At 39.7% G+C, this 26,933-nt stretch overlaps 1 pseudogene; it reads right to left on the bottom strand.

Annotated features, from left to right (window-relative positions):
* Window positions 1–11,976: 11,976 nt before the first annotated feature.
* On the bottom strand, window positions 11,977–13,381 carry LOC117065937 (annotated as a pseudogene).
* Window positions 13,382–26,933: the final 13,552 nt, after the last annotated feature.

The following is a 26,933-nucleotide window of genomic DNA, read 5'->3' as shown; positions in this document are numbered from 1 at the left end:
TGCAAAGGGCTGATGCTCCAGCGACGATCTTGTAAGTGTGAGGATAAGGGCCAGTACTTTGAAACAGAGAGCTGAAAGGAGCCTGGATTCCTGGTGACAGTGTGGAGCTCTTATGCCAGCCCTGAACTGCTCACCATTGGACTTACCACATGACAAAGAAAGAAATCTATCTTAGTTAAGTCACTCTTTTTTTAGGTCTCTATTACTCATAGTTGAACTCAATTTCTAACTGATACAGATGTATATACACTTGTGTAGTAAACACAAAAGCAAAATAAAATAAAAACCCAAACTAAAATAAAACCTTTTTATTTTTTATTTTTATTTATTTATTTTTTTTTTGAGACGGAGTCTCGCTCTGTCACCCAGGCTGGAGTGCAATGGCGCGATCTCGGCTCACTGCAAGCTCCGCCTCCCGGGTTTACGCCATTCTCCTGCCTCAGCCTCCCGAGTAGCTGGGACTACAGGCGCTCGCCATCTCGCCCGGCTAATTTTTTGTATTTTTTAGTAGAGACGGGGTTTCACCGTGTTAGACAGGATGGTCTCGATCTCCCGACCTCGTGATCCACCCGTCTCGGCCTCCCAAAGTGCTGGGATTACAGGCTTGAGCCACCGCGCCCGGCCACCTTTTTATTTTTATAAAATAAAAAGCAAAATTAAAAAACCCTGGCCAGTGTTCTGTATCTGGCTCTGGATCCCACAACTGAGGATGGATTTGGACAACTTGTTAAGCTTTGAGAACAGATCCCTGCTACACACACACTCCTCACACACCACACACAAGCATTACCTTGTCCAAATACATTTATGGAACATGTGATTGCCTGTAGTATTCTACTGAGTTTCATGATAGGACTATCTCTTGTTTTCAAGTAGTTCACAATGCATGATAGATCATGCAGATGCAGGCACAATAAAATATTTGAAAAACAGTAACTACAAACACAAGTTAAAAAGACTAGGAATATTTTGATAGAATATAAAAAGTGATATAGAATGTCTATCCGAAAAGATTATTGTACAAAGAATTTTGACCTGGTAGTTCACATATCATGTGAGAACAAAACAAGTGGGAGTGCTCCTGAAATAGAAAGGATTTTACAGTGGAATGGACTTTCAGAGTAGGATTTACTGAGAAATCAATGCAGCTGACCCTTCACGGCCCTGCATCTGCATGGCCCCTTCCAACATCCCAGGAAACATGCTAGACATATGTTCACAGGTTCTTCTATTTTTGTAAAATTCGTATTATAATTAACACATTTTCATCATTATCAGTTTTGATCACTGCTTCTGTCCAGCCCGACTTTATCTGTGTCATACTTCCCTTGTGTTGGGTGGGGGCAGAACAAGTAGGGGCATCTCTGGGATCCAAGTAAGAGGAAATTGAGCTAAGAATGCCTTTAGTTTGCATTTAGTGGACTACAGTTATGAGCATCACAACTGCTTCTTTAGTGAAACTGTTCCCAGCCATTTGGTGAGGAAAGGTATTCCCGGAAGCTTCTTTTGTCCACTGTGGCATCATGACCTGAAGGTGTGGGTCCAGAAGCACTGCCCTACAGCATCCCGTGCCTGAAGTATCTGAGCAGTAACAGAGGACGAGGTTTGAAATGTACAGATCCAGATGTTCCTCTGAAATGTTCTTTCAGTGATCTGATGTGCAATATTTTTTATTTTAAAAATGCGGTAAAACACACATTAAAATTTGTCGTCTTAACCAATTTTAAGTGTACAGTGTAGTGGCATTAATTGCATTTACACTATTGTGCAACCATCATTACCATCTATCCACAGAACTCTTTTCATCTTATGAAACTGATACTCTGTACCTATTAAATATGCTTGCCACAAAAAGACAGATATTTATATGATTGCATTTATGTGAGATTCCTACAGTAATCAGATTTATAGAGACAAGAAGTAGAATGGAGGTTTTCCGTTCCCCTTTCTTCCTGTCCGTGACAACCACCATTTTACTTTTTGTCTCTGTGAATTTGATTACTCTAGGAACCTCACATAAATGGAATCATATAATATGTGTCTTTCTTTGTGACAAGCATATTTCATTTGGCATAATGTCATGAAGGTTCAGCCATGGTATCTCAAGTGCCAGCATTTCCTTCCTTTTTACGGCTGAATAATATTCTATTATATGTATATCCCACATTTTCTTTATTCATTCGTCTGTTGATGGACACTTTGGCTTGCTTCCACTTCCTAGCTGTTACAAAGATGCTGCTATAGACATGGGTGTGTCCATATATCTCTTTGAGTCATGGCTTTCAGTTTTTTGGTGTACTTTATGTTTAAAATTTTAAGTGGAGGATGAGTTTCTCATTGATGCCTAGTTAAAATGGAAGTTCTTGAGTCTTAGGAGTATCTTTTATGATGCAGTATATGCAATTATAAACACACCAACATATATAGTTTTTTTTCCTTTTTTTGTGGGACTTACACAAAATAGAATTTATTAGACTTTCTGTATTTGGAGGCACAAACCTATGGCAATGCTACAAAACAGTAATGATGTCCATGTGTGAAGTCATGTTTTATTCATCCCAACTGTCAAAAAATATTTTGATCAACTATACTAGAGGAAAGACTGACTTATCTTTCTATTTTCTCTATAGAAAATGTTATAAAATCATTCATAAGAAGAGGCGATCAAATAATATATCACCATTGAATGTGGAAAATAAGTATGAGACAGTAGTGTCAAGAAGTTAATGCACAAAACATATTCTCTTATTTTTCTGGATTTTGTGGTGTTTGTAGTCTTTGTTAGCTTTTAAAAACGTGCAATTTGTTATGGCTTCTTATGCTGAATGTATATTTCCATTCTTACCTATTTCTGTATGTGTAATGTTGTGTTGATTTCTTAAAGAGGGACCCAAATTGTGTATGTTTTGGGCCCACAAAATCTGGATCCTCCCCTTTGGGGAGGAGCCTCAGTTGCCTTGGCTCAGGAGATCTCAGTTTTCTTCACCTTCTTCCCACTAGATGCCCTGGTGCCCCAAATTTCTTGTGTTTATGTGTGTCCTGTGCATTGTGTGTGGGCTTCTCCCATGGGGTACTTAGGCTGGGACTGAACAAAGTCTAGCACTGATAGGCATCATTCCACTGGGCACTCCGTCAGAGGTGCTGGCTGCAGTCAAAGTGGAGTCCTCTTGGGACAACCAACAGGAGCTAGCGGAGAGGGTTCTGGCAAAGGTTAGGGAGGTTCATGCCTAACTCAAGGCTGGGCACTTGGTGGGTAATGAGCCATGAGCTTCTTTGAACTCGTAGTTAGCTTTCAGTTCTTGGGTAAATTCCACAGGGTAGGGTTAGAGGCTCCTTTACCAACCCCTCTCTCCCTAACCCAGGTCAAAGACCCTGATTTGTTCTTAGTCTGGAGGAAATCCCCCTCTTTCTTTGCGTATTCATCACAGATGCTCCTTCTCTTCCAAACATCTTTTCTCTTACTCTTTAAAAATAGACCCTGGATTATTTATCAGGTCAATTATCTAATCCCTCCTTCCTGGGGTGGCAAGAGAGGCTGTTAATCTTCAAGTCCTCCCAGAAGAATAAGAGAAACACTTATATTCTAAGTGTTTTTAAAGCAGTAAAGCAAGAGAAGAAATGCCACAGTTGCTATATTGAAACAGTCTCACTCATTCTTATCCTGACACACAAATAACAAGGATTAAAAAAAAATTGGAGATGAAAGTGAGCTTAGAGGTGCTATAGTCAACCCCAATACTTTTATAGATGAAGTAAGTGAAATCCATAGAGGGTAAATGATGATGCCAAGGTCAAATCCTGTGAACCACAGAACCAGGCCCATCCAGATCTTTTAGACTGCGGTCCAGTATGTTATTTTCTCTGGTATATTCAGGTAGGATGTGGTGATGAAGTCTTAGATAGAGTTGTCAAATGCCATATAATACTATTTTATGAAAATAGATTTAGAAACTTTTTGCTGGAGGTTTAAAAAAATTGAATAAGTTCTCATTTATTTGAGTTGGCTTTATTATTGCCCATTTGAAGTTTTCAAAAAAGACTATAGATTTTCAAAATCTCTTTAGCCTTAAGGGTATTTGATTTTCATTCATCCATCTTCTTTTGCAAGTATTTCTTAAGGCACCTTCTATAAGCAGAACACTATGTTATGCACACAGAATAAAATAATGAGACAAACAACAGAATGTGAAACAGGGTCCAAGTCCTGGGAGCTTAATGTCCAGTTGGGGAGCAAATGCTGCCCTCCCCCATATACGAACACACACATATTTAATAATAGTACATAGCAATATAGCTTACTTCTCAAAATGATGATACAGAGTGTTGAACACCTTTCCATGTGTATGGGCAAAAATGTTCATTGGACCAGAGCTCTTTAAATAGAGATGTGTACTGGATTGTCTTACAGATAATTACAAGTCATAGCCATTATTTTGAGTGCTTTCTGAGATAGGGCACTCAATCATGTTAGGTTTCCTTTCCAAAGCATCTCCTTGATTAGATAGGGCCTGCAAACAGGGAAGCTAACTCAAGGAGATGGCTCAGGAGGACACCAGTGCCCCAGCACCAAATGAAAGGAAAGAATCGGTATAAATGTCTTGAAACCAGTTGCTTTCTTTTTTGTTTGTTTGTTTGTTTTGAGACAGAGTCTCGCTCTGTCCCTCAGGCTGGAGTGCAGTGGTGAGATCTCAGCTCACTGCAAGCTCCGCCTCCCAAGTTCACACCATTCTCCTGCCTCAGCCTCCCGAGTCGCTGGGACTACAGGTGCTCGCCAACACGCCCGGCTAATTTTTGTATTTTTAGTAGAGACAGCGTTTCACCGTGTTAGTCAGGATGGTCTCGATCTCCTGACCTCGTGATCCACCCGTTTTGGCCTCCCAAAGTCCTGGGATTACAGGCATGAGCCACTGCGCCCGGACCAAACCAGTTGCATTCTTTTGTCCAGAATTCACCCCCTGCTTTTATGGGTATGTGCGAGTGTGTGTGTTGGGAGGTGTTAATTGGCATTCTAGTCTGCAATCTTCAAAGTGACAATGCAATCAGAATTAATTTTAAGATGTTCACTTCCTTCCCCTTATTCCCTTCCTTGTCCTTTCACCCATTCAAGCCTCTAGGTGATTCTGGTCTCCCCACTATAAGATTCTCATAGCTGGGGGTATATGTGTGTGCCTGCAGAGTCACAGGGTAGAGATAAGGGAAGTTGATGTGAGAATAGTGCTTGGTGCATTCCAGAGAGAGGAATGAGCACTGCTTTTGGAGCAGAGTCCTAGGTAGGTGGTAGAAACTCCTAAGAAAGGGAGTGGTTTGAGACCAAAGGGGTCCTATAACTTAGAAAGCAGAGTCCTGGGGAGGTTGAAAGACTGCAAAGAGAGAATGTCTGCACAGAGTCAAGACCTACAGAGTGTGGACAGCTTTGTAGGCTCTCATAAGTTCCCATGTCTTAATTGAGCAGAGAACCAGCAAAGTGATTATGATGACCGCATGGAAGTAGGAGATAGGGTCAGCTGATGTGATTGGGGAATGTCTTAGCCATGCCTGCATGGGCTGCATACAAAAACCAGATACCTCCCTTCCCAAAACTTGGCATGACATTGACCTTGAAAGGGTGAAAGTCTTTAGGAAGAGAAGAGCTTCCTGCCATCTGGGAGGAATAGGCCTTCTGAATAGAAGAAGAGTTTTGTTAAAGAATAATGAAATTTTATTTTCAGCACCCCTGAATTCATTCATTGGGATTCATATGCACTATACCAATTTATTTTCCTCCCTAAAATATGTCTTAAACAATTACTCTTGTCTTTGTTTGAACTGTTGAAGTTTCATAGGCAGGATTCAGATACAAATTTATACAATCTTCCTAAAACTCTTGTGGCTTCCTGTGGTTCCAAACCAGTTTTTCCGGTATCTGTGCAGACTTTAGAAAATTCAGTCTAAAAATCTGATCTGACACTTGGAAGAAATACAACCTTTAGCAAAACCCACCAGGGCCATCCTTCAAATGGCTTGGCCTCTCTGCTGGAAATATTTCTGGACAGGTTTTTGCGAGGCTTATATGTTGGGACTCAGCTGGAATTTACAAAATGCAAAACTGGAATTGATCAATATGGTGTTAGCTACACTCTTATGCACTGAAAACAGAACCATCTTAGCAGAATGCAGAAAATGAGGAAGTAGAAGATGCCCTAAGCCAAAGCACACCAGGAGCCTATTTGGTGAAGGCAGGAGGGTGAGGCGAGAGTGAGTGATCAGAGGCCATGTACTATAAAATCACCTACAACTTTATGGTCGGGGGCTTCTAGAAGGCCGACAAGGAGGGGAAGGCCACTTCCTCGAGAGTGCAGATTAAATGCTTCACAGGCCAGGTAACACAAGTTAAAGAGGTGATTGAGCCTCCATCAACATTTAAACAGGTATTTGGAAAGAAAGATGAGCATTTCTTTTTTTTTTTTTCTTTTTTCTTTTTTTTGAGACGGAGTCTCGCTCTATCGCCGGGGCTGGAGTGCAGTGGCCGGATCTCAGCTCACTGCAAGCTCCGCCTCCCGGGTTCCCGCCATTCTCCTGCCTCAGCCTCCGGAGTAGCTGGTAGTACAGGCGCCCGCCACCTCGCCCGGCTAGTTTTTTGTATTTTTTTAGTAGAGACGGGGTTTCACCGTGTTAGCCAGGATGGTCTCGATCTCCTGACCTCATGATCCGCCCGTCTCGGCCTCCCAAAGTGCTGGGATTACAGGCTTGAGCCACCGCGCCCGGCCTAGGTGAGCATTTCTACCCCAGTTAAAGTCTTGCCTACTGACTAGAGTCATTTTTTGAAAATTGAGGTAAAACTAACGTAACATAAAATTAACCATTTAAAAATGTACAATTCAGTGGCATTTAGTACATTCATGATGTTGTGTAACCACCACCTATGTCAGGTTTCAAAGCATTTTCATCACCCCAAAAGAAAACCCTGTACTCATTAAGTAGTTATTCTTCCAGTCTCCTCTCATCCTGGTTCCTGACAGCCACTAATCTGCTTTCTGTCTCTATAGATTGACTTTTTTTCTGGGTAGTCATATAAATGTATTCACGCAATATGTGACCATTTGTCTGGCTTCTTTCATTTAGTATAATGTTTTCAAGTTTCACCCACGTCGTAGCATTTGAGTAGTTCTCATTTGATACACTACTTCGGAGGGACACAGAAAAAGTAAAACTTAACTATATGTTTTAATCACAGCTTTAGGAAGAGGAGACCTAGGGTCCAGTTCATTTCCCCACATAGACCTCTTTTCCTAGATTCTTTACCCTCATTTGAAGTGGACATTGGTTGTTTTGCCTGTCCAGTTTCCAAGTCCCTGGTAATAGCTCATGATTTATGTGGGTCACAGCTCCTCTCTCACTCAGCTTTTGGAATTCAGGTGATGCTGACCTGACTTCCTCACTTCTTCAATGGGTAGGTACTGACTTTAGATCTGTCCAATAAGGGCTTCCATCTGTTCGGCCACCGTTCAAGAATGGAACATACACCAGTTGCAGAGGTTTCTCTTAGAACTACAGAAATGTGCTCCCTTCCTTTTGGACTTGAAGCTGAATGGTGTAAGCCTGCCAGGGGTCTCCATGTGGAGAGCCAAGCCAACACCAAAGAAAACGGAGGGAAAAGAAGGCATGAGAGCATTGAATCCTGGGACATTATTTAGTCATTTTGTCCAGACATATTTAATTAGCAATATGTTTAAAGAGTTACAAGCCTTTCCTTCTTTTCTTGTGACAGTGTGAGTTGAATTTCTATCATTTGCAACCTGTCACTGTAAGGTACAAACATGACCATACCCATCTAGGGCTGAGGCGATGTGAATAAGGAGGACATTGTCTCCTGGTGCCCAAGAAATGCCTTAGAGCTCTTCCCTGGAAGTGAGGACTCTGATACTCTATATTTTTCTGGTTTGTCTGGTTGTGCTTTTTTTTTTTTTTTTTGCCTAGTTGGATAACAATCTTTAATGAACAGTAGAGCATCAAAAAATACATGAGGCAAAAACTGCAAGGAGAAATACATGAATGCACTATTATAGGTTAGAGACATCAGTAGCCCTCTCAGAAATGGACAGATCTAGCAGCAGGAACATTCGTAAGGACACAGTTGAAAGCAACACCACCATCAACCAACTGGTTATAATGGACACATTTAGACCATTTACACTTTAGGTGATTATGAATATGGCTGGGTTTAAATCTACTATCTTGGTGTCTTGTTTTCTATTTATTTTACCTGTTCCTTGTTCCCTTTTTCCTTTTTCTGCCTTCTTTTAGAATGCAGTCTTAAAACTTAATAATAAAAAGTTTTAAGATTGCATTTTTATCCTCTTTGTTGGCTTAATGGCTATAACTGTGTTACTTCAGTGATCCCTTTAGGGTGAATTTTTAGTGCACATCTAAACCAATCTACCTTCATATGATACTACATGACTTCAAATATGTAAGAACCACATGACTACATATTTCCATTTCTCCCCTCTCCACCTTTGGGCTATTATCATATATTTTACTTCTACATGTTGAAAACCACAATATGTTATTATTATTTTTGCTTTAAATAGTCAATTGGGTTTTAAATATATCTAAATAAAAGGACATATGAAATTCTTTATGCATATAATGATAACCTACCTAGTTATCATTTCTAGTGTTCATTTCTTTGCATAGAAGCAGGTTTTCATCTGTTACTGTCTTTCTTCTGCTTGAAGAACGTCCTTTAACAACTTTTGTAAGGCAGGTTTGCTGATTAATTCTTTCAGATTGTATGTCTGGAAAACTCTCCATTTTGCCTTCATTTTTGAAAGATATTTTCATTAGGCAAAGAATTCCAGGTTGGTAATGTCTCTCTTTCCATACTTTAAAGATATGGTTCCCTGTCTCTTACCTTGCATTGTTTCCAGCAAGAGAGCTGCTATCCTCTTTACCTTTGTTCGTGTGTACCTAATCTATCTTCTCTTTCTCTCTCTTCCTCACTTCTAGAATTTCTTCTTTATTGCTAGTTGAAATTTGATTGATACAGTTCATTGTATCTCTTGGGTCTCAGTAGTTGTCATCAATTCAGCTATTATTTCTTCAAATTTTTTTTATACCTCCTTTCTCCAGGGACTCCAATTACTATATATTTGACTACCGAAGTTGTCCCATAGTTCTCTAATGCCTAATTTCTCCTACCATCTCTTCTTTAATCTTTTTCCTGTTTATTTTTAAGTTGCTGTCTTCAAATTCTTTCATATAATCTTCTGAGATGCCCAATCTGCAGTTAACCCCATCCAGTGTTTTTCATCAGATATTGTAGTTTTCATCTCTAGAGGTGCAGCTGGTGTTTTGTATCTTCCATGCCTCTACTTAGTATGTTTTTCTCTCTAGCTTTTTGAACATATGGAATACAGTCATAATACTTGCTTTAATGTCCTTGTCTACTGATTGTCATTGTGCCATTCCTGGGTCAGTTTTGATTAACTGATTTTTCCCTTCATTATGAGCTTCATTTTCATGCTTCTTTGCATACCTAGTGATTTATTAGATGCCAAGTATTGTATATTTTACTTTATTGGGTATACTTTTTGTATTCCTGTATTCTTAAGCATTCTGGAACACAATTAAGTTACTTGGAAATAGTTGTGTTCCAGTTTGGTCTTGCTTTTAAGCTTTGTGAGTTGGGACCAGGGGTAGTTTTTATATAGAGTTAATTTTTCTACTAGTAGGGAATCTTAGTTCTCTTCCAATGCCACCTAGATTACAAGGTTTTCCACTGTGACTATTGAAAACAGGCACTATTTTCAGCTCCAAACACTGTTCCCTCTAATTCTTTTGGGTGAGTTTCTTCACAGACAGACACTGTTAGTGTGGAACTGAATATTTGATGAAAACTCTCTGCAGATATTAGTTCTCCTGCTGTGCAGCTCTCTCCTCAAAGGCATTCTCCCTTGTGAACTCTAGCCACCTCGACTGCCCAGCTGCACCTCAACTCCAGGAGATCACCAGGTCCTGATGGGGTAACACTTCCTGGAGCCATAGACTTTCTCCAGATAGTAAGTACAGATAATTTTGTTTCCCCTCTCCAAAGGATCATTGTCCTTTGTTGCTTAAAGTTCATTGTCTTGATATTTGTTAGATATTTAAGGAAAGAAGGTAAACTAACAAGACAGGTAACTTTTAGGAAATAACTACCTTACTCTAGCAAAATACCACAGGGGGTTAAAAAAAAAAAAAAAGGAGCCCCACTCTCACCAGATAATGTCACAGGCTGAGAACTTTCATCATCCAGCCTAACATGGCCTTCTCCGTATCCTATGGTGTCATTAGGGTGCTCTGCCTACTTCCAGCAGAAAGGCATCAGTGGAGGTCTCGGGTAGAGCCACATTAGGGATCCTGGATCTCCATCCTCACCAGGCAGTAACGAGGCAGTGCCCCACACCAGCACCGTCAAAGGAAGCATGCTGAGAGATTTAAATAACTCCCAGAGTTTCATAACATAACAGTGAAGATGTCCAGGATACAACCAAAGTCACTCATTGTAACAAGAACCAGGCAATTGTAAACTTGAATGAGAAAAAACATCAAGGGATGTCAACACTAAGATGACACAGATATTGAAACTTTATAACAAGAATTTTTTTTTTTTTTTTTTGGAGACAAGGTCTTACTCTGCCGCCCAGGCTGGAGTGGTATGAACAAGCCTTACTGTAGCCTCAACCTCCTGTGATCAAACGATCCTCCCACTTCAGCCACCTATGTAGCTGGGACTACAGGTGCACACCACCATTACCCTGGCTAACTTTTAAATTTACTTATATTTTTTGTAGAGATGAGGTCTCACTTTCTTGCCCAGGCTGGTCTCAAACTTCTGGGCTGAAGCAATCCTCCTGCCTCAGTCACACAAAATGCTGGGATTATAGGCATGAGCCACCACACCCAACTGATGACAAGGATTTTAAAGCAGCCACCATAAAAATGCTTCAGTGAGTAATTGTAAACACTCTTGAAGCCATTAAAAAAAAGTCTCAGCAAATAGGAAACCTCAGCAAAGAAACGGGAGACATAAAAAAGAAATCAAATGGAAATTTTAACTGAAATATACGATGATAGCCAAAGTTAAAGTACTGCATGGATGGTTCAAGAGCAGAATGGAAACAAAAGAGAAAATACCCAGTTATTCTGAAGATAAAACAACAGAAATTACCTAAACTAAGCAACAGAGAGAAAACAGACTGAAAAAAAAAAAAATAAACAGAGCCTCAGAGACTCACGGTATAATAATAAAAGATTTAACATTTGTCATCAATGCCCCAGAAAGAGGACGTGGGTGGGGCAGAAAAAGTATGCAAAGAAATTTAACAAGCATATGTATTCCACAGAATGAGTAAAAACTTTTGTAAAGCATGTGTCTGATAGGGGGCTTATACCTAGAAACTATAAGGAACTCAATAATGACCAAAAAAAAAAAAAAAAAAAACTTTTTAAATGGGCAAAAGCTCTGAATAGACATTTCTACAAAAAACATATATAAATAGCCAATAAGCATATGAAAAGATGTTCAACATCATCATCCATCAGGGAAATACAAGTCAAAATTACAATGGTGTAAAATTAGTCACCATTTAACAATCCCAATAGTAGCCTACAAGCTTCTGTTTCCACTGTGGAAAACAGTTTGGCAGCTCCTCAAGGTAGTCAAGTTACTTAACTGCTCTGTAAAATGAAGTTAATCACATTTACTTTGGACAAATGAGTTAATATATATTAGCTCTAATAATTATAGCAATTATTGTTGCGCATATTATTACTGATTGGGTCAGACTATTAGCCCTGTCTCCCTAATTCATTTACTTTTGCTATTTTGGATGAATATTTAAAGTAGTCTTGTATTGACTACTTATGTAAAGGTCCTAACACATTGGCATATACCATGTGCTCAATAAACGAAAGCTATAATTATTCATTTCTAAACAGTTTAAAGATTAAACTTTCCTAAAAACAAAACAAAACAAAAAAAACCAAGGCAACACCCCAAGCCGTGAGGGACTGAGTCTTTCCTAGGTGCGGGGCAGCACAGGCACTGGCTGCACAAGGCCAGGGAGGTTACGTGGCGGCTCTCTTTAAACCAGGCTGCACAGAGCGCTTCTCTCCCTGGGCAGTCTTCATGTCTCCCCAGTCCAGTTTGATGTCTGGAACCTCATCATTTGTCTCCGGATCCTTACTCAAGGCCCCCTGGGAGAAGGCAACCAGGATGGGCAGAGGGCCACATTTCTGGATTTCTACAACATGAAGGCCCTTCTTAACAGCCAGCTGTTGATGGGTTTTCTGTCTGGAGAGCCCACGGAAGAGGCCCCAGGTGAGGCTGAGCCTACTGACGGACCCAGAGACCTTGGCATACATGTCGTTGATGCCAGTGAGCCTGCAGATGGTGATGGTGATGATGGCCCTGTGGCAGTAGAGGCCATAACCTTTGGGTTGTTTCTTCATCTTGATCTGTGTCCTTTTAAATCTTAATGAAATATCATGGGATATTGTATGGTCTTCATATTGTTCTATATAATGCAGATAGTGAACTGCTCTGTTCTTTGCTTTCTTAAAAGCATCCACCCGTTCAGTGGTTTTCCCAACAGCAAAACCTGCAGCTCCTTTTCCGTTCCCCACAGCCACCAGGACATGGACCGATTTCTTTCTTCCCTCTTTCTGCTGTCATATTGAAAACATTTCTTACCTCAAGTATCCTGGTATCAAAATCCTCATGTGTTTCTCCACTGGGACCAGGGTCAGGCAGGCCAAGACTGATGCCTCTCCATGAGTTTCCACTCCATTCTGGCTCCCGTTTAACCTTCATCTTCCTCTTTAGGCCCCACTCTTCTCTCTGCTGGATCATGTCTGCCTCCATCTTCTCCCGCTCTTCCTTCTTTGGGCAATGGTCTGCACTGCTCCATTTTTCATAAGAGGGACATTCAGATCAGGCCACAGAAAGCAGTAACGCCCTTCACCAATGATCAGACCCCTGTTCAGATGCTTTCCTTTCTTCTTTTTAGTTCTTTTGCCTCTTCCTTTTCTTGCTCCAGCACCAGTCCCTGCCAAAGTACCTTTCCACAGCTCAACTGCAGTCAATATAGTGAATAAACTGTATGCTCTATACTGGGTGCATCAGGTGACTGGGGGAAGAAATAACAGCATTGTGTCTGCAGCGCATGGCTCAAGCTGGCCTAAGGACGGGTGTCTCTGGTTCCCATTGATGAAAAGGGCCATTGCTGAGAGAGGTCTTCCGTGCCAAAATGGAAGCTGTTGGTAAGGTGTTTAGGGAAAGCTACCTCCCCAGTAAATGACCCGCCGTCCCGCTGCACAGCACAGGGAGACAACCCACAGTGCGCACCGCCGTCACCATGCTGGAGCCCGAGCAGCGCTTCTGTTGTGCTTTAAACCTATTATTCTGTTAGAGTAGTTGTGGCAAAGTAAAATAACATTTGGACTTTGGATATTTACCTACTTATTTATATCTTTAATCTTAAATATTTTTAGTATAAGTGTATACGAAAGGAGAAACAACTCTAAACTTCTTTCTCTTTGGTTTTGTGACCTTAGATCCTTGATAGGAATACCCTTTTTAGTTCAATAGATTGAAGGATAGAATTTCATTCGTTAGCATAGAAAACAATGTGGGTCATATTTCCAATAAAAAAACCTTGAGGAATAATATTTTATGTCCTCAAGGTCTTTCTGGTTCACATTGTCATAAGAATTACAAAAACAAAAAAACTTTAAAAAATTACAGTTTTTTGGGGTCTGTCTTTTTAGGTTCTAATGTTTCACACTAATTCAGATGGAGACTTTTTCATATTCCCTAAAGACATTCTTCTCTCTAACAACAAGACTCAAAGTTTTAAGATGAACTCTCAACTACAATTTGGTGAAAAGTAACCAGAAAAGAAGTTTCTGACATTTTGGACTGGATGAAAGAAAAATCCCCCCATTTTCTCTTTTGCTTTAAATGAAAAGAATATAAATTATAGAAAAGTAGTCTCAAGGATATAGTATTTTAGCTAAGGATTTCTTTTATTAACATAGGGATTCACTTTGCCTTTGAGTCTTTTGCAAACAGCATTGGGCGTGAAATAGCTTTATAAAAAGTTACCTTAGCCTACAGAGGTTAATGAATTAATTCTGTAAAAAATTTAGATTTTGTATATTTTAAAAACCCTAAATAATCTAGTCAGATGTTGTGATGGGTTGAACTGTGCCCTCCCAAAAGATATGTTGAAGACCTAACCCATAACACCTCAGAATGTGAACTTATTTGGCAATAAGGCTGTTGCAAATATAATTAGGATGAGGTCATACTGGAGTAGGGCAGGCCCTTAATCCAATATGACTGGTGTCTTTATGAGAAGACAGCCATATGAAGACACGGAGATACACATTGAGAATGCAATGTGATAATGAAGGCAGAGGGTGGAATTATGCTGCTACAAGCCAAGAACATCAAAGATTGCCAGCAAACACCAGAAGCTGTGAAGGACTTCCCTGCAGCTTTCAGAAGGAGCTTGGACCTGCTGACATCTTTATTTCAGACTTTTGATGTCGAGAACTGTGAGGTGATACCTTTCTGTTTTGCTAAGTCACCCAGTTTGTAGCATTTTGTTATCAAAGTCCTAGGAAACTAATACAGCTTCTAATAATAATTATCCTTTTTTATAATCTTAGAAAAAGAAAATATACCATAAATGAGATCCTACTTATGTAAATATCAGGAGACCTCAGAAGGTTACTTGGCAATGCTGTGACCCATGATCTTTTAAAAAAAATCTGACAATTTTGTGTTACAACATAGAAGACTATGGTTTGGATAGAGCTCAAAGTATCCTTAACACATGATGGGAAGCATGTGGTATCCTGCACAACTGCTGTATTCTTGCCCTGGACCCAGTTGCTTCTTGAGCTCAGAGGTCCTCAAACTCATGTATAGAAACCCCATCTCAGTGGGATCTCTGCATTTCCTTTCTACCTTCCTTTTCTTCCTACTTTCCCTTGCCTCATTAAAACAACAACAACAATAAAAATAACAACAACAAAACCCAACCAGGATGTAGATGGGTCACCAATGATATAACTGATTTGTTGTCTTATTTCATCTATTTTATCCACCCCCCAGCTTTATTGAGGTAAAATAAAAAATAAAATTTATCTACATATATTACAAGATGTGAATGTGATAACTTGAGATATATACACATTGTGAAATGATTACTATAATGGAGTTAATTAACACATCCATCACCCTAACAGTTATGACTTCATGTGTGTATTTGTGGTAAGAATACTTGCAATCTCTTAGCAAATTTCCAGTAAACAATGTAGTATTACTAACTGTAGTCACCAGACTGTACATGAGATCCCCAGAATTTATTCAACTTATAGCTGAAAGATTGTACCCTTTGACAAACATCTCCCTGGGTAACTACCATTCTACTCTCTGTTTCTATGAGTTTAACTAGTTTAGATTCCATATTGTATTAGGCTGATCTCACACTGCCATAAAGAAATACCTGAGACTAGGTAATTTATAAAGAAAAGTGGTTTAATTGGCTCATGGTTCTGCAGGCTGTACAGGAATCATAGCAGCTTCTGCTTTCGGGGAGGCCTCGGAAAGCTTTTACTCATGGCAAAAGGCAAAGCAGGTGCAGGCACAGGACAGAGAGTGGGGAGGTGCTACACACTTTTAAACAACCAGATCTCACAAGAACTCACTATTAGAACAGCATCAAGGGGATGGTGCTAAACTATTCTTGAAGGATCTACGCCCAAGATCCAGTCACCTCCCACCAGGCTCCACCGCCAACATTGGGGATTACAGTTCAACATAAGATTTGGGCAGGGACAGAGATCCAAACCATATCAAACATATAAGTGAGTCTATGCTGTATATATCTTTCTGTGTCTGGTTTATTTTGCTTAGCATAATGTCCTCTAGGTTCATTTATGTTGTCACAAATGGCAGAATTTTCTTTTTCATGACTGAATATTCTGTTGTGTATATGCACCACATTTTCTTTTTCTTTCTTTTCTTTTTTTTTGAGATGGAGTCTTGCTCTGTCGCCCAGGCTGGAGGGCAGTGGTGCGATCTTGGCTCACTGCACGCTCTGCCTGCTGGGTTCATGCCATTCTCCTGCCTCAGCCTCCCATGTAGTTGGGACTACAGGTGCCCGCCACCACGCCCGGCTAATTTTTTGTATTTTTAGTAGAGACAGGGTTTCATCATGTTAGCCAGGATGGTCTTGATCTCCTGACCTTGTGATCCACCTGCGTCAGCCTCCCAAAGTGCTGGGATTACAGGCGTGAGCCACTGCACCCAGCCTGCACCACATCTTCTTTATTCACTTGTTGATAGACATTCAGATTGTTTCCATGTCTTGGCTATTGTGAATGATGCTGCAGTGAACATGGAAGTGCACATATCTCTTCAAGACCATGATTTCATTTCTTTTGGATACAATAACCAGAAGTTGGATTGCTGGATCCATATGGTAGTTTTATTTTTAATTTTTGGAGGAAACTCCATAAATTAGAGTTTTGGAGGAGACTCCATGCTGTTTTCCATAATGGTGGTACCAATTTATATTCCCACCAACGGTGTACAAGGGTTCCCTTTTATCTACATTCTTGTCAACACTTGTTATTTTCATCTGTTTGATAATAGCCATTCTAACTGGAGTGAGATTATATCTCATTATGGTTTTGATCTGCATTTCCTGAGTGATTAGTGATGTTGAGGATTTTGAAAAATATACCTGTTGTTCATTTGTATATCTTCTTTTGAAAAGTATCTGTTTAGGTCCTTTGACCATTTTTAAACTGAGTATTTAAGGTTTCTTTGCTATCGAGCTTTATGAATTCCTTAAATATTTTGGGTATTAGCCCCATATCAGCTGTATGGTTTGCAGGTGTTTTCTCCCAACAACAGATTTGTTTTTAATGTGATAAATCCATGTTTTTGCCCAACCTATGAAATAATTAAAACATGCAAGAATCCAGACTGGCAGCCACTTTGAGAATGTTGCCAGCCTCCAGCTCTTTCTGGGCAGCAACTTAAGAATTGCTGTGATAATTACCTAGCGGTGGTTCTTAACTCTGGTTGCACATTAAAATCACCTGGGAAGTTTTAAAGCCTTCTCACTCTAGACCAATTAAATACAAAATTCTAGGGGCAGGGCGTAGGCACCAGTGATTTTTTTTAAAAAAGATCTTCAGGTGATTCTAACATAGAGCCAGGGTTGAGAACCAGTGGCTTACTGTCATGTTGGGTTACTGTTGGAGCCCGAATGCCCTAATAACGAGAAGCAGAGGTGAGCACCCGCTCTGCTCCTCACAGCCCTCTGCTTTTTGTCTGATTGCAGTTATATAAAGCCCAAGTGGAACTAAGACTAAGCCTCGTAATTGTCATGGCAGTGCCCTAGATTTTCCTATCAAATCCAATCTTATTTAGGGTGGGAGACACAGAAGTGACTCTTGTGAAATTAAAGTACTTCTGCCCCTATTTAGAATATTCAGCATTAAATTTGACAGAGTTTTGCCATGAAATTTCAAATACCAAAACTTTAAAAAACAGCAGATCTCACCTGAACTGCAAAAGTTTATTATTAATTGTAAAGTGTGCTTGATCACACAGAATTATCTAGGCAATCAGCATCATGCATAGCCTTTAATGCCTCTATCTGCTGAGCATGGGTTCTGCGTATTGATCACAAATTTGAAAATTTCTCTGCTTATGCCTCATCACTCCTGTCTTTGATTGAGTATAACATAAATGGAATTTGAAAATCGTGGAGCTGTGGGGGACCTGTGGAAATCATTTTGTCTAGTGCTTTGCCCTTACAATTTTATGTCTAATCTACTAACACAGTCAGGCTACCAAGGTCCCTTGTTAAATTCATGAATGCCCTAGCATGGACAACTGCAACATCCTTCTAACTGGTTTCGTCCTCCTATCCCCTCTTTCTCCATGTTACAATCAGAGTAATCTTTCTAAATACAAATCTAATCAGGTCACTCTCTTCTTTGCTTAATATTCTTTGATGACTCCCCATTTACCTCAGGTCCAAATTTAAACTCCTTAGCCTCACCTACGATCTGTGAACTGATCTAACCTTGTCTATCTCTGTGGCTTCATCTCCTAGAGCTCTCGTTTCTCACTCTAAATTGCAGTTATAACGGGATTCTAAACGTGCTCAATGTAGTTCTCCAAATGTGTCCTCTATGCCACCATACATTTGCACATGCTGTTCTTTCCCTCTAGGATGTCTTAGAATCTAGAAGGTTGGGTGCATGGTACTTATGTCCTGAATAAGAAGCCTTAGTATTTTTTTTGAATAAGAGTTTCACAGTTACATAACAAGAACAAGGTCAAATGGATTGAGAATAGAACTCCCTGGGTTTGGTGGTGGTAGTGTTGGTATTTCAATGGCCATAATGGAAGAGAGAATGATTTCTTTATCTCTATCTATTAATCAATCATATCTATCTAATCTATAATCTCTATGTATTATATCTGTCTGTCATGTATATCTGGCTACCAATCAACTAATAGTTGTATCTCACATATAGAGATTTAGATTAGTCACACTCCTCAGTTTATGGTATGTTATTACTGCTAGTCCACACAAAGCTGCTATTTAGGTTTTTTTTTTTAAACTCTATTAAAACTTCTATGGACATTCCTCACTTCTATTTTCCTCCTCCCACATAAGAAGCTATTCCAATGTATTTAGTGAGGATTTTTATTTGTATGTATTCTTTGGTGTCCATATATTTTAAATTTTCTTTTAACAGTACTGTGTTCTGTATCTCCTATGTATTTCTTTTTTACTGTTTTTAATATCATACATGTTGCTATATGCACATCAGATCTGTAGCTTTTTAACTTCTGCAACAATCATACTTCACCTATCCACCTTCACTTCCTCTACGCCAGGTTATGAACACCCAGATGGACCCTGACTCTCTGTCCCTACAAGCAACATTGAAATGTATATTTTCTCAGATGTCCCTTTCGAAATGTGAGAGACTATATTTGGGACAGGTACTAAGGAATGGGTCCTAGTTATGTGCACACCCAATCTGACCAAATGGTGCTATAGAGGTACCAAATTGTGATACAGAATGTGGGCCGATTTCCATGCCCTCCAGAAGTGCATGATATCCCCACCTCTCCACCAACACTTGGCATTTCCAAGCTTCCTAGTATCTGCACATATTACAGGAGTAAAGTGATGCCTGATTTGTTTTGTCTTTGTTTTTTTAAGTAGACTTAATTTTTAGAGCAGTTTTAGATTCACAGTAAAATGGAGCAGAAGGTACAGAAAGTTCTCATAGCTTTCCCCCATGCTTCACCACTCTCTTCCATAATCAACATCTGGCACCAGAGTAGTACATTTGTTACAACTGATGAACCTACATCTACACATCATTATTACCTAAAGACAGCAGTTTTCATTAGGGTTTTCTCTTGGTGTTGCATGTTCCATAAGTTTTGACAAATGTATGATGACCAGTATTCACCATTATAGCATCATACACAATAGTTTCACTGCTGTAAAAATTCTCTATGGAGACAGGCACAGGCATGGTGGCTCGCACCTGTAATCCCAGCACTTTGGGAGGTTGAGGCCAGTGGGTCACCTGAGGTCAGGAGTTTGAGACCAACCTGACCAACACGGAGAAACCGTGTCTCTACTAAAAACACAAAATTAGCTGGGTGTGATGGCACATGCCTGTAATCCCAGCTACTGGGGAGGCTGAGGCAGGAGAATCGCTTGAACCTGAGAGGTGGAGGTTGCAGTGAACTGATGCAGAGATTGCGTCTTTGCACTGTAGCCTGGGCAACAAGAGTGGAACTCCATCTCAGAAAGAAAAAAAAAATTCTCTGTGGTTGGCCAATTCACCCCTTTCTTCCTCCTTGTCCTCTAGCAACCACTGATCTTTTTGCTGTTTTCATAGTTTTGTTTTTTCCAAAATATTGTATGGTTGGAATCATACAGTACACAGCCTTTTCGGATTGGCTTCTTTCACTCAGTAATATGAGTTTGAGGTTCCTCCATTAACTTTCATGGCTTGATAGCTAATTTCTTTCTAGTGTTGAATAATATTCCTTTAGTTAGATGTTGTCTTCATCCATTTTGTGTTGGTAAAACAGAATAACTGAGAATGTATAAAGAAAAGAGGTTTATTTAGCTCACAGTTCTTCAGGCTGAGAAGTTCAAGGGCACTAACCTGGCTTCTGGTGAGGACTTCCATGTCACATCATAACATGGTGGAAAAGTTCAAAGAGGAAGGGGGCACATGCAAAGAGAGAGAATCAAGGGGCTTCCTAATTTTGTAACAACCCACTCTTGAGGGAACTAATATATTCCTGAAGAAGTAGCCCAGTCTCACCAGAATGAGAACTCACTCCCTACTGTGGGAATGGCACTAAGTCATTGATGAGGAATTTTCCCCATGACCCAGACACCTTCCACTAGGCCCCACCTCCCAAAACCACCACATTGGGGATCAAATTTCAACATGAATTTTGATGGGGACAAACAAACAATATCCAAATCATAACAGATCTATCACAGTTTATTTATCCATTTACCTACTGAAGGATGTCATGTTTGCTTCTTAGTTTTGGCAATTATGAACAATATTTGGCAATTATGAACAATTATACACTATAAACATATGTGTATGGGTTTTTTTGTGGCTATAAATTTTCAATTCATTTGGATAAATAACAAGAAACATGATTGCTGCATTGTATGGTAAGAATATATTTAGTTTCTTAAGAAACAGCCAAATTGTCATCCAAAGTGGCTATACTATTTTGCGTTCTCAATGGCAGTTCCTGTTCTTCCATCTTCACCAGCATTTGATATTGTCAGTCTTCTGAATTTTGGCCATTTTTATGGGAGCATAGTGGTATCTCAATATTGTTTGAATTTGTGTTTCCTTAATGAAGTATGATGTGAAATATATTTTCCTATGATCATTTGCCATCTGTGTATGTTCTTTGGTGAGGTGTCTGTGCAGGTCTTTTGCCCATTTTTATTTTTAATTAATTAATTAATTTATTTTTGAGACAGAGTCTCACTCTGTTGCCTAGGCTGAAGTGCAGTGGTATAGTCATGGCTCATTGCTACCTCTGTCTTCTGGGTTCAGGTGATTGTCCCAACTCAGCCTCAAGAGTAGCTGGGACTACAGGTGCAATCCACCATGTCCTGCTCATTTTTGTATTTTTAGTAGAGATAAGGTTTCACCATGTTGGCCAGGCTGGTATCAAACTCCAGACCTCAAGTGACCTGCCCACCTCAGCTTCCCAAAGTGCTGGGATTACAGGCATGAGCCACTCCACCCAGCCTCATTTTTAAATCAAGTTGGTTAGTTTCTTTCTTTCTTTTTTGTGTTTTGAGACAGGAACTTGCTCTGTCTTGCAGACTGGAGTGCAGTGGCATGATCATGGGTCACTGCAGCCTTGACCTTCTGGACTTAGGCGGTCCTCCCACTTTGGCCTTCCAAAGTGCTGGGATTACAGGTGTGAGCCACTGTGCCTGGCTGGTTATTTTCTTACTGTTTAGCTTTCTTATTGCTTCTTATTGCTTATCTTCTTTCTTTTTTTAAAATTTCCAACTTTTATTTTAAGTTCAGGGGTACATGTGTAGCATGTGCAGGTTTGTTACATAGGTAAATGTATGCCATGGTGGTTTGCCATACAGATCATCCCATCACCCAGGTATTAAGCACAGCATCCATTAGTTATTCTTCCTGATCCTCTCCCTCCTCCCACTGCCCACCTTCCAATAGGCTCCAGTGTGTATTGTTCTCCTCTATGTGTTTTCGTGATTCAGTTCCCACTTATAAGTGAGAACACATGGTATTTGTTTTAGTGCTCCTGTGTTAGTTTGCTAAGGATAATGGCCTTCAGCTCCATCCATGTCCCTGCAAAGGACATGATCTCATTCCTTTTTATGGCTGCATAGTATTCCATGGTGTATATATACTACATTTTCTTTATTCAGTCTATCATTAATGGCCTTTTAGGTTGATTCCATGTCTTTGCTATTGCGAATAGTGCTGCAGTGAATATATATGTGCACATATCTTTAAAATAAAATGATTTATATTCATTTTGGTATATAACCGGTAATGGGATTGTGTGGTCGAGTGATATTTCTGCCTCTAGGTCTTTAAGGAATTGCCACACTGTCTTCCACAATGGTTGAACTAATTTACACTCATACCAACAGTATAAAGGTGTTTCTTTTTCTCCATTACCTTACCAGCATCTGTTGTTTTTTGACTTTTTAATAGTAGCCATTCTGACTGGTGTGAGATGGTATCTTATTGTGGTTTCCATTTGCATTTCTTTAATGATAAGTGATAGTGGGCTTTTTTACACATGTTTGTTGGCCACATGCATGTCATCTTTTGAGAAGTGCCTGTTCATGTCCTTTGTTCACTTTTTAATAAAGTCTTGTTTTTTCTTGTAAATTTGTTTAACTTCCCTATAGATGTTGGATATTAGACCTTTGTCAGATGCACAGATTATAAACATTTTCTCCCATTCTGTAGGTAGTGTGTTTAGTCTGTTGGTAGTTTCTTTTGCTGTGCCGAAGCTCTTAAGTTTAATTAAATCACATTTGTCAATTTTTGCTTTTGTTGCAATTGCTTTTGGTGTCTTTGTCATGAAATCTTTGCCCGTGCTTATGTCCTAAATGGTATTGCCTAGGTTTTCTTCTAGGTTTTTTATGGTTTTGGGTTTTACATTTAAGTCTTTAATCCATCTTGAGTTGATTTTTGTATGTGGTGTAAGGAAGGGGTCCAGTTTCAATTTTCTGCATATGGCTAGCCAGTTCTCCCAGCATCATTTATTAAAGAGGGAATCTTTTCCTATCACTTTTGTCAGATTTGTCAAAGATCAGATGGTTGTAGGTGTGTGGTCTTATTTCTGGGTTCTATTCTGTTCCATTGCTCAATGTGTCTGTTCTTGTACTAGTACCATGCTGTTTTGGTTACTGTAGCTATGTAGCATAGTTTGAATTCAGTGAGCATGATGCCTCCAGATTTGTACTTTTTTTATTCTTCCTATCCATAAGCATCGAATGTTTTCCCATTTGTTTGTGTCATCCCTGATTTATTTGAGCAGTGTTTTGTAGTTCTCCTTGAAGAGGTTCTTCATTTCCCTTGTTAGCCATATTCCTATATATTTTATTCTTTTTGTGGCAGTTGTACATTGGACTTTATTCATGATTTGGCTCTCTGCTTGCTCATTGTTGGTGTGTAGGAATGCTAGCGATTTTCGTGCATTGATTTTGTATCCTGAGACTTTGCTGAAGTTGCTTATCAGCTTAAGAAGCTTTTGGGCTGAGGCCAGGCATGGTGGCTCATGCCTATAATCCCAGCACTTTGGGAGGCCGAGGTGGGCAGATCATCTGGGGTCCAGAGTTTGAGACCAGTCTGGCTAACATAGTGAAACTCTGTGTCTACTAAAAATACAAAAATTAGCCAGGCGTGATGGTGTGTGCCTGTAATCCCAGCTAATTGGGAGGCTGAGGCAGGATAATCATTTAAACATGGGAGGTGGAGGTTGCAGTGAGATAAAATAGTGCCACTGCACTTCAGCCTGGGTGACAGAGCAAGACTCCATCTCAAAAAAAAAAAAAAAAAAAGAATCTTTTGGGTTGAGACAGTGGGGTTTTCTAGATGAAGAATCATGTCATCTTCAAAACAATAGTTTGACTTTCTCTCTTCCTATTTGAATACACTTTATTTCTTTCTCTTGCCTGATTGCTATGGCCAGAACTTCCAAATTACGTTGAATAGGAGGGGTGCGGGAGGGCAACCTTGTCTTGCACCAGTTTTCAAGGAGAATGCTTCCAAATTTTTCCCTTTCAATATGATATTGGCTGTGGGTTTGTTACAGATGACCCTTGTTACTTTGAAGTATGTTCCTTCAATACCTAGATTATTGAGAGTTTTTAACGTGAAGCAATGTTGGATTTTATCAAAGGCCTTTTCTGCTTCTGTTGAGATAATCATGTGATTTTTATCTTTAGTTCTGTTTATGTGATGAATCATATTTATTGATTTGCATATGTTGAATCAGCCTTGATCCCAGGGATGAAGTCTACTTGATCGTGGTGGATAAGCTTTTTGATGTGCTGCGGGATTTGGTTAGCCAATATTTTTTGAGGATTTTTGCGTTGATATTCATCAAGGATATTGGCCAGAAGTATTCTTTTTTTGTTGTATCTATACCAGGTTTTGGTATCAGGATGATGCTGGTGTCATGGAATATGTTAGGGAGGAGTCCCTCCTTTTAAATTTTTTAGAATAGTTTCAGTAGGAATGGTACCAGCTCTTCTTTGTACCTTGAGTAGAATTTAGCTGTGAATCCTTCTGGTCTTGGGCTTTGTTTTTGGTTGGCTAGTAGGCTATTTTTTACTGACTCAATTTCAGAACTCATTATTTGTCTATTCAGGGATTCAATTTCTTCCTCTTTCAGTCTTGGGAGAGTGTATATGTCCAGGAATGTATCCATTTCTTCTGTATTTTCTAGTTTCTGTGCATAGAGGTGCTTACAGTGTTGATGGTTGCGTGTATTTCTGTGGGATCAGTGGTGATATCCCCCTTGTCATTTCTGAATATATTTATTTGAATCTTCTCTGTTTTTTTCTTTATTAGTCTAGCTACTGGTCTTTCTATTTTATTAATTTTTTAAAAAAACCAGCTCCTGGATTTTTTGAATTTTTGAAGGGTTTTTCATGTCTCTATCTCCTTCAGTTTAGCTCTGATCTTGTCTTTTGCTAGCTTTGGGGTTTATTTGCTCTTGAATCTCTAGTTTTTTTTGTTTTTGTTTTTGTTTTTTTTGAGATGGAGTTTCACTCTTGTTGCCCAGGCTGGAGTGCAATGGCGCAATCTTGGCTCACTGCAACCTCCACCCCCTGGGTTCAAGTGATTCTTCTGCCTCAGCCTCCAGAGTAGCTGGGATTACAGGCATGTGCCACCACACCTGGCTATTTTTTTTATTTTTATTTTTAGTAGAGATGGGGTTTCTCCATGTTAGTCAGGCTGGTCTTGAACTCCTCACCTCAGGTGATTTGCCCACCTTGTCCTCTAAAATGGAGTCTCGTTCTGTTGCCAGGCTGGAGTGCAGTGGCATGATCTCAGTTCACTGCAATCTCTGCTTCCTGAGTTCAAGCCATTCTCCTGCCTCAACCTCCTGAGTAGCTGCGATTACAGGCGTGGAACACCCAGCTAATTTTTGTATTTTTAGTAAAGACGGAGTTTCACCATGTTGACTAGGATGGTCTCGATCTCCTGACCTTGTGATCCACCTGCTTTGACCTCCCAAAGTGCTGGGATTACAGGTGTGAGCCACTGCATCCAGCTGATTCTCTAGTTCTTTTAGTTGTGGTGTTAGCTTAACTTGAGGTGTTCCTAGCTCTTCAATGTGGGCATTTTAGTGCTATAAATTTTCCTCTTAACACTGCTTTAGCTGCATCTGAGATTCTGGTATGTTGTATCTTTATTCTCATTAGTTTCAAAGAACTTCTTGATTTCTGCCCTAATTTTGTTATTTACTCAAAAGTTATTCAGGAGCAGGTTGTTCAATTTCCATGTAGTTTTATGGATTTTAGTGAATTTCTTAATCTTGAGTTCTAATTTGATTGTGCTGTGATCCAAGAGGCTGTTTGTTATAATTTTAGTTATTTTGCATTTGCTGAGGAGTGTTTAACTTCTGATTATGTGATCAATTTTAGAGTAAGTGTTATGTGGCAATAAGAAGAATGTATATTCTGTTGTTTTGGGGTGGAGAGTTGTGTAGATATCTATCAGGTCCACTTGATCCCAAGCTGAGTTCAGACCCTGAATATCTTTGTTAATTTTCTGCCTTGATGATCTGTCTCATATAGTCAGTGGGTGATAAAGCCTCCCACTGTTTTTGCATTGGAGTCTGTCTCTTTGAAGGTCTGTAAGAACTTGCTTTATGAATCTTTGTGCTCCTGTATTGGGTGCATACATATTTAGGATAGTTAGCTCTTCTTGTTGAATTGAACTGTTCACCATTATGTAATGCTCTTCTTTGTCTTTTTTGATCTTTGTTGGTTTAAAGTCTGTTTTGTCAGAAACTAGGATTGCAACTCCTGCCTTTTTCTGTTTTGCATTTGCTTGGTACACTTCTCTACCACTTTATTTTGAGCATATGTATGTCTTTGCATGTGAAATGGGTCTCTTGAAGACAGCATGCCAATGGATCTTGGTTCTTTATCCAACTTGCCACTCTGTGTCTTTTAATGGGGGCATTTAGTCCATTTAAGGCTAGTATTGTTATGTGTGGATTTGATCCTGTCATGATGTTAGCTGGTTATTTTGCAGATTTGTTTATGTGGTTGCTTCGTAGTGTCACTGGTCTGTGTGCTTCAGTGTGTTTTTGTAGTGGCTGGTAATGGTCTTTCCTTTCTGTATTTAGTGCTTCCTTTTGGAGCTCTTGTAATGCAGGTCAGGTGGTAAAGAATTCCCTCAACATTTCCTTGTTTGAAAAGAATCTTATTGCTCCTGCCTTATGAAACTTAGTTTGGCCAGATATGAAATTCTTGGCTGGAAATTCTTTTCTTTAAGAGTGTTGAACATTAGCCTCCGATCTCTTCTGGCTTGTAGGGTTTCCATGGAGAGGTCTGCTGTTAGTCTGATGGGCTTCCCTTTGTAGGTGACGTGGCCTCTGACTCTGGCTGCCCTTAATATTTTTTCTTTCATTTTGACATTGAAGAATCTGACAATTATGTGTCTTGGGGATAGTCTTCTTATGGAGTATCTTACTGGGGTTCTCTGCATTTCCTGAATTTAAATGTTGGCCTGTCTTCTAGGTTGGGGAATTTGTCCTAGATGATATCATGAAATATGTTTTC

Source organism: Trachypithecus francoisi, unplaced genomic scaffold (assembly GCF_009764315.1).
Source record: "Trachypithecus francoisi isolate TF-2019V2 unplaced genomic scaffold, Tfra_2.0 Lachesis_group2, whole genome shotgun sequence".
NCBI classification, from domain to species: Eukaryota; Metazoa; Chordata; class Mammalia; order Primates; family Cercopithecidae; genus Trachypithecus; species Trachypithecus francoisi.
Note: the sequence above shows the minus strand (reverse complement) of the source record. Positions and strands in the feature narration are given on the sequence as shown.